Below are 8,593 nucleotides of genomic sequence, written 5' to 3'. Positions count from 1 at the left end.
CTTTGCGATTCTACCCGAGGCCTCTCGACACTGGATGATCTCCCCCAGGGGGAAGGATGACACCACAGTTACCGGATGAGACTCGAAGTAGTGTCGCAGCTTCCGCCGCGTCAGGATCACCGCGTACAGCAGCTTCTGAACTTGTGGGTAGCGGATCTTGGTCTCGGACAGTACCTCGCTGATGAAGTAGACTGGCCTCTAGACGGGCAATGCATGCCTCTCTTCTCGTCTCTCAACCACAATCGCGGCGCTAACCACCTAAGTGGTCGCGGCGACGTAGATCAAGAGGGTTTCTCCGGCAGCGGGGGGCACCAAGATGGGCGCATTCGTGAGGAGCGCCTTCAGGTTCCCGAGGGCTTCCTCGGCCTCGGGGGTCCAAGTGAATTTTTACATAAGTCTTACACATGGAACAAATTACATTAAAATGCAATGCTTATCGACCACTCAAATAATATGTTTTGGTAACCTAAAGTAATCAAAATTGGGCAATGATCAGCAACCACCTTGTGCTAAGATAGAAAAAAAAGAAGCATAAAATTTTAATACATGATATCATGTATTGCATATGAGTACAAGTACATGTAGGTCCACCAAATAAGTTTGTTATAAGAACAAAACTAAGAACTATACAAGAAGATAAATCAATGTCCCTAATAACCGTAGCAATAACTTCTACTATTTGTACCAACCATTTCAACCTTGATTTCAAAGTAGCAAAAGGAGAGAGCACACGACATCTCATTATGCCTAGAGCACCTCGTCTCTCAAGCAGCACCTCTCCGCTGCAAAGTGGCACCTGTCACCAGAAGTACAAGCACCCTTCACAAAGTTCTTGCACAACTTCGTCTTGTAGTTGCTGCTCCTTGCCCCCCCAGACCATCGTCTCGACCTCCCGCTGCATCTGCGACAGCATATGGGTTTTTTGCCAGCATGCTTTGCGCTGATGGTCGTGATGAGATCGCGCAAAGTCGTTGGCTTGATTGATCCACTTAAAATTGCCTTCTAGCTCGATATTCTTTGGGTTGGGATTAGACTCATGGTTGCGGATGGAGAGCTTGACACATGTAACTATGCTTATCTATTTAGTGTTGACTCCGCCCTTGCCGATTATGTCACTGGCGAGAGGCATCCACATTGACCTTGGCAGTCGCCGAGGCACCAAAGTTCCCTGCTTGAGGGCCCATGGCAGCTGGCTACATAGGTTTAGCTCGTCCATATCGACCAACCATGGGAGTTCCTTCTTGCTGCATCACCTTCCTGCTATGGAGCTTCAGCTACTGCTTGAAGCGGATCACTTTCCTGCACGGGACAAAATAGCAAGAAATGGTGTAGATCAGAAATCAGATATGTTGTGTTCTTCACTACGATTTTGAATGATAAGATCAAACGTTTCTTTTAGATAATACAGCCTCTTAAATCTACCACCAGAACCTAGACCTGACAATCCAAGACATGAATCATCTTAGGGGTTAATTGACCACCAGATGGAAGAAAAACCTCCAAAAAAGTGCTACATAAGAACAAGTTCGAGCATCAGCAGATATATTCGCTATTAAAGTGACTTATAGCAAAGTAAAAGCTAGGTACAAAAACAACTTATAATTTGAAACAAAAGAAATATCAAATAGAGATTATTGTGCTCAAATTAGACTGACAGTATGGCTCACCACCAAGGCTCATTGCAACATCCTTTAGGCTTCCAGATTCAGATTCTCTAGTTTTTTCAGAGAGCATTTGTTGTTTGCAAACTGCAATACCTACCTAGACCGGCATCCACGGTCGATGCTGCACTGTATGCGTCGGTTAACCTCATCAACCTACAAAGAAGCTAGTTATTTAACTAACATAAAAATCAATGCACATATGTCATTTTAACCATTACTTGTATGGATTGTTCTTAGCAATCTTGGTGGTAAAAATGGAAGGGACAATTGAGCTGCAACATCCATCTAACAAGTGCCTTGCTACAGCGTCCATCTAGCAAGTGACAAGAAAAGGATAGTACTTGCAACCATACAAACTTCTTCCATAATGGCATTCAAATGAAAATAATAAATCTACTATGAACATAAAAAACAGGTTCTAATTGATTTCTCTCAAACAGGGTCTAACATATTACCAATAGTGAGGAAAAAGTGACTAAAAACAAATAATATGAAGAGTAATGGTATCTAGGAATATAGACTTGGACAACAATTACAACACTCTAGTAAAAAGGGATATGAAAGTCAAGATGACTATTTAAATCTATGCTATAAACACATGGAAGGAACATAACATACATTTGCCATCATGTCTAGTGATTGCTTGCCAAATAGTTCGTAATTACACGGCTTATAAAACAAACCTGCTAGCCAAGTCTCGTTCCAAATGCGGCTAAAAATATAAAATGGTTGCGATATAAGGTTTAGATCAACAGAACAATCAACATGATAATTCAGAAATACATAAGTTAGGAACATGGAGATATACATGATCCAACCAGCAATACTTTAGAACCAATATTCAAAATTGTTCAATGGCCGCATTGTGATGAAAGCAAGTAACTTGCATACCTACCATATAGTTTGAAGCAATTACTATCATGATTTAACATTCATCAACACATTTTAGTTACATAGCTTACCAAAATCAGAACTATGAAACAGTAGCTGCAAACAAATTTCCAGTTAAATCATTTTTGCCTGAAACATGTATTTTGAGGTTGAAAAATTCTCATAAAACTGTTCTGTCATCGACATACCTTTTGTCCTATTTCTTTCAGTTCTTTAGTTTTATAAATAAAATTTACACCCTAAAACAGCGAAACAGAAAGTCAACGCTTAGATAATGCAAAGAAATAAGGCACGAGAATGTGACATAAATGACCTATTTACCTAAATCATGATCAATGCCAAAGTAAGAACACCTCTATCAAAACTGTTCATTGATATAAGCTCTACAATATTTCTTCGAGAGTCATAGCCGAAACATTAACGATTTAGGAAACCCTGTGTTTGAAAACCTTGGTGAAAATTGCTGAAACTCAGGTGCAGTTCAGAACTGAATTTTAGTTCTGTCTAAGTCATTCCAGTGATGAACTTAGTTATGAAATAATCACAGTTCTCTGGTTACAAACAATTGTACTTTCTGGCAGTTGAAACCTACCATACATCCAAAGAACAGACCGGGTTTGAATTATACGTACCTTGATGTATCCCTGGAGCCTGCTGATGAGGTAACCACTATATTGGTCGACGATAGGGAAGGTGATGGTCCAGATTGACAGGATGAAGTGGTTCATGGTGATGTCGTTGGTGCCGACAGAGACCACGTACAACAATCTGTTGGCGATCTTGACTACCTTAGGCGCGCCGATCTACATTCACTGGCAAGTGAGTGTGCTCGGCTCCCAAGAGGGCCTATAATATAGGTGTAAGTTAATTTTCAAGGCATAGAGGAATAGTTTACAAAAAAACTATACTGCTAATATTCTTTTTTACTTTAATAGTTTTATGCGATGAAAGTACCTGCTGATATGGTGTTAACTCTGATTTTGCCTTTTCATCCTGCTTCGAATGCAAGCACCTATATCAATAAGTTTATAAATGTAAAAGTGAAAATGAATTCATGGGAAAAGAAAGAATTTAAGTACACAATTATGCAACACCATACTCGTGTATCACTCTCAAGAGCTGCTTTAGCAGAACTCATCCCACCACCATACCTATGAGAGAATAAAATCAATATAATAGTCACAAAGTATCATAGCACACAAAATTAGCTCCATCGTGCAAGCACATATATCAACATGTTTATAGATGTAAAAGAGAAGAAATTCATGGGAAAAGAAAGAATTTAGGTACACAACACAATTATGCAAGGAGGCCCACTACCGGTGTTCCTCCCCCTTGGCCCGCTGTGACGCAAGATGGAGAGGGGCCGACCCCTCGTGCATTACCGCTCCCACACAAGGAGGGAGAAGATCCTGAGGAAGCTGCAGAAAGTTCGGCGAGAGATGAAAGATCAGCACAACGATGGTGACGAAACTCTATGCATACATCTTGCCTCCAAAATCTATGATCCTTACACACAGGTAGGGGGTCAGAAGATAGCTTGGCTCTCCAATAACCATACAATAAATATCTCCATTGCTACAAACAAAACTTAGTTTACTTCATCGGATCAGTCTACAACCTAAAAATTTATTCAGAAAGTTAGTATACACGATTAGGCCTAGGCACTTTTAAGCCGAAACCGAACAACCGAACCGTAGTTGCAAAAATTGACCCAAAATTTTGGTTTTCGGGGATCGGTGTCGGCTTCGGTTCCAATTCCTATAAACTTCGGTGATCGGCGTCGGCGTCGGTTTTAGGCTCCAACTGAACCGAAACACCGGTCACGCCCACAGTCCATAGAAAATTAGAAATCCCACCGGCCCAAGCCCACGCGTCCTTAATTCAGCTTCAGCCAATCGGCCCAATCCCCATCTGCATCTGGCCAGTGGCCACACACGGACAAACCCACGGCCATGAGTGACGATTGATAAGACAAGTGAGTAGTCCTCTGTCCTCAACCCTAATCTGTATGGGCCAGTGGTTGGTGGAGTGGCGACTGGCGGCTGGCGGCTGGCGAAGGACGGGAGGAACCGAGGAAGGAGCAAAGGGTCGACCGTCGACGATAGACCGCTGACCGGAGTGGAAGCATGTGCGTCTCTGCGACTGCGAGCGTATCCGTGGCTCTGGGCGTGTTCGTGCCCGTCAGCAAGGGGCAGCATCATCCATCGTCGGCAAGCTTTCCAAGAGCACAACGACGCTTCTAACTGAGCAGTCCTCCAACGTATGCCACTTCTAATTTACTCATCTCCATTCTCTTGTAGCTATTTGTTGGGGACTTGTTCTCAAATGCTAAGAGTTAAGAACAAGGCAACATAAAAAGTGTTAAATGTTAAAGTCCTTCGTCCTTCGAGACATTACTTCCCTTCGGATATAATGAATTCCGGATGAAGGTTGTGAAGGAAAAACCTTCATAAGCACAATAAATGATAAGGAAGAATTCATATACGAAATACGAAAAATAACATAAACATTTAAACATTATTATCAATTTATTTTATTTGCATTACCATATTTACAATAACAAATTATAGATGTACCTTCGGTTTGAAGGAAAGCAAGGGTACAAGCGTGATGCAAAAAGCGAATGCCAAGTCAGTGTGAACAGTACGGGAATACTGTTCATCTATTTATAGGCAAGGGGCGCAGCCCATATAAAATTACATTCATGCCCTTTATATTTGCTAATGACTTTATAGTAATTCTTCGAGGTCTAATTTGTCTTTTCATCTTTAAGTCGGTTCCCCTTTTCTACTGTCATGTCGAAGCTTTCCTGCGTACAACTTCGTGATCACCTTGTCCTTCGTCATAATCATCTTTCGTCTTGCTCAGGCTTATGCTCATGATCCGAATCCGAAGATACCTGTTCACATATTTCACTTGGAAAACATTGTCAAATCATGTTTTTGAGGACCTTCGGAAGCCGAAGGCCCCCAACAGTAGTCCCTCGCAATATTAATTTGCTGGAATAATAAATTCAGATTGTGATATGGACAAAGGCCTTAAGCCGAAGGTCCGAAAAATACCTTCCCTTTGCTAGAATAGCAATAGTCAATGACAAGTGGGGCCCTGCCACTTGCGACGTATTGGGCGTATAAATAAGAACGCACCGCGAGCACATTTAGCACGCTTTCTTGCCGTCGGCTCTTGCCTTCCTAATTTTTAGCTCTTTGCACACCAACGCTTGCCTGGCTTTTTAAATTTTTAAGCTTCATCTTTGAGAGCACTTTCTTAGCATTTTCGAAGATGTCTGAAGACAAGAAAGCTGTCGCTGAGTCAAAGCTAAGCCTTTCCGAAGAGATGAATCTCGGCTTCCTTGAATCAATAGCAAAGACAAATACAGAGAAGATTACTAGGGAGATTTTAGAGGGTTTATCTGAAGACACTGGTGACAGTGACAGCTATGATGTGGAAAGTGGTGGTGAAGATTCCGAAGATCGACCTTGGCGACCAAGCCATGCAGTTTTTGGAAAATCAAGCATTAAACAAAGCCATCTTGTCAATATGAGGGGTAGATATTTTCGGGATTTATCTATTGTGAGGGCTGACGAAGGAGAGAAAACTTGTCCGACTCCCGAGGAAAATGAAGTCGTGATATTCCGAAGCTTCTTTAAGGCTGGACTTCGGTTTCCTTTGAGCAGTTTCGTGGTAGAAGTTTTGAAGATATTTGAAATCTGCCTCCATCAAATTACTCCCGAAGCAATCATAAGAATGGGAATCTTCGTATGGGCCGTGAAAAGCCAAGGTTTGGAGCCAAATGCAAAAGGTTTATGTAGTATGCATGAGTTATTGTATGAGACGAAACCATAGGGTAAGGAGCAATATCACAACAATTTTGGCTGTTACAGCTTCGGTGCCCGCTCTGGGTCAAGTTGTCCCGTGCCAACTTTTCGGAAGAGATGGCCTGGGGACTGGATGAAGGAATGGTTCTATGTGAAGAACGACTTGAAAACGCGAGAAGATATTAAAGATATCATTATGCGCCCTATCTGGCAGCGCTTCAGCCTTCGGAAACCGAAGGTGGAAATTGACGAAGCAGCCGAAGAATGCCAGAGGGCCTTCGGCGTGGTTTGCTCTTTCATCGGGACAAGGGATTTGATCCAAGAACACATTGCCTTCAAAGTATGACCGCTTGCAGAAAAGTGGGAAATGCCAAAGGAAACCGTCAGCGAACCTAACGAAGGTGGACTAGTTAGGTTAAAATTCACCTTCAAATATGGAGATAAGTTCGTCGAGCCAGATGATGACTGGCTGAAAAGTATTGAGGCCATAAGCGATGAGCTGCTTGGGCCATACTCAAAGGCAGAAGATACTGCACTATCTGCAGCCTTCGGAGGCTGGAAGAAGAAAAGGCTGAACCGGGTATTTGATGCCATTGGGTTCGTATATCCTGACTACCGTTACTCAACGCGGGGTCAAAAAAGGAAAGATACAGCTTCTGCGGAGGAAGTTGCTTCAGCCGCTCTTAGTGAGCCAGCGCCGAAGAGGAAAAAGATAAAGGTTCTTACGCACCGGCCACGCTATATTGAACCGGCCACAGTGCCCGAGTTTGTCGGTGAATCCTCTTCGGCCACCGAAGCCAAGGAGACGACTCCCCTGCCGAATATTGAAGAGCCGGTCATAATGCCGTTGATAGAGAAAATAGAAGAACCGAAGGCTAAAGAAACAAGGACATCTGAAATTTTAAGTCCTTCAGCAAAAGTTGAAGTACCAAAAAGCTAAAAGGGTCCAGCATTGACCCACAAGAGGAAAAGGATGGTTAATGTACTGGATGTATTGGAGACAATAAAGTCTTCAAGCACTACTCCGAAGAAAATTGTCGAAACTTCCGAAGTACAAATCAAAGCCTTTGGTGTCGAAGCTTCAAAGCACCAAGTTGAGACTGAAGCTGGGCCTTCAGAGCCCGCCAAGGTGAAATCCTTGGAAACCAAAGAAACAGAAGCAGCAGAACAAATTTTAACTGAAGAAACTGGCACTGCCGCCCCTGAAGCATTTTCTGAAGCTTCCAATTATATTTTACGACATGCTTCGGGGAAAGAGTTGACTGAAAAAGAAAAGCAAGAGGCTCAGTTTTATGCCCAAAAACTGAAATATCCAAAGGGGGCGTTGATATTCAACGGCAGCGGAGAAGAAGACTTCTTGTATTGTCTCCCTGACAGCAAGGAGATTTTTGTCTGTCGGGAGATGAGCAAAAGCTTCGGATTCCCAACACTAGAAGACGGGCTCTCAGGGTTGTCAAAGAACGAGCTGGCCGATAGCTTAGCGTACAATAGTTTAAAGGTGAAAAAATGAGATCTTTGTATTATTTCTTGAAACCAATTTTTTTTTCATTTGCTTAAACTTATTAACACACATTTTTTTTCCAGGGCCTTATTCTTAGCAATGCCCTCAGGGCACAAAAAGATGCTGAAGACGAAGGGTGTACCATAGCCTTGAGCAACCTTCGTTCTGAAGTAATTGAACTAAGGAACGAAGGTCTCGAAAAAGATAAAATATTACACTCGTTAGTGAATAAAATAAAAGAAGACGAAGATGCTTTCAAAGCTCAAGCTGAGGCTCAGAAGCGCGAAATTGAGGATCTTTGGAAACAGCTAGTCAGAGCTAAAGAAGAGTGCACACTTGAAGAAACAAAACGAGAAATTAGTGAACAATGGGCCAATCATTTAGAAAAAAACGTTGAAGAGCTTCGTACATCCAAGAAAAAGTGTTATGAAAAATCTATAGAATGTGTTAAGAAAATAAGAACCAGCTTCGCCAGCGTTGGCGCGTTCTCAAGTGAAGAAAACTTCATAAGGGGTGACCCCGAAGGCCCAATTGGATGGATCAGCCACGAAGCTGAAGCTTTTGAAGAAGTTTTGAATAGCCGTGGAGACATCTGTGCCTTTTCGGGTGCTAGGGGGATTGCCACTATTTTGGAGAGGAAAGGCTGTGACCATGTGAAATTCTTGGCACAATCCGAAGCCGCCTTATCTTCTGAAGATATAAAAGACCCCTCGGCC

The 8,593-nt window shown here is 42.5% G+C and overlaps 1 pseudogene; it reads right to left on the bottom strand.

Moving 5' to 3' along the window:
* Positions 1–747: 747 nt before the first annotated feature.
* On the bottom strand, positions 748–1,389 carry LOC118473025 (zinc finger CCCH domain-containing protein 31-like; annotated as a pseudogene).
* Between the last annotated feature and the right edge of the window lie 7,204 nt (positions 1,390–8,593).

Source organism: Zea mays, chromosome 7 (genome assembly GCF_902167145.1).
Source record: "Zea mays cultivar B73 chromosome 7, Zm-B73-REFERENCE-NAM-5.0, whole genome shotgun sequence".
Classification (NCBI taxonomy): Eukaryota; Viridiplantae; Streptophyta; class Magnoliopsida; order Poales; family Poaceae; genus Zea; species Zea mays.
The sequence above is the reverse complement of the archived record's forward strand: the minus strand, read 5'-3'. Positions and strand labels throughout refer to the sequence as shown.